This window comes from Crocuta crocuta, unplaced genomic scaffold, assembly GCF_008692635.1.
Source record: "Crocuta crocuta isolate KB4526 unplaced genomic scaffold, BGI_CrCroc_1.0 scaffold128, whole genome shotgun sequence".
Classification (NCBI taxonomy): domain Eukaryota; kingdom Metazoa; phylum Chordata; class Mammalia; order Carnivora; family Hyaenidae; genus Crocuta; species Crocuta crocuta.
This window is the reverse complement of record NW_027532232.1, coordinates 218,076-218,287: the sequence shown is the minus strand read 5'-3', so window position 1 is coordinate 218,287 and position 212 is coordinate 218,076. Positions and strand designations below refer to the sequence as shown.

At 50.5% G+C, this 212-nt stretch overlaps 1 protein-coding gene across 1 annotated transcript in view; it reads left to right on the top strand.

Annotated features, from left to right (window-relative positions):
- Positions 1–212, top strand: part of LOC144242995 (olfactory receptor 6V1-like) — a 309,970-nt gene that overhangs the window by 119,744 nt on the left and 190,014 nt on the right. The gene's annotated exons all lie outside the window — the stretch shown is intronic.

Sequence of the window (212 nt, the reverse complement as noted above, 5' to 3'; positions counted from 1 at the left end):
CCAAATCTCCCATTCCTACCCTTCCACTGCCCCCCACGCCTTCCTTCTTGCCCCTCTGCTGAGGGGGGCCTCTTGGTGAATGAGTGTATGCCCTTCTCTTTGCCCCCACTTATACATCCCATACTGTGTCTTCCAGGTCTGGGAAATTATCCATTTTTATGGCCAGTCTTAGCATGTTTTCTTAATGTGACATTCTCACCCCAACCCCAAGA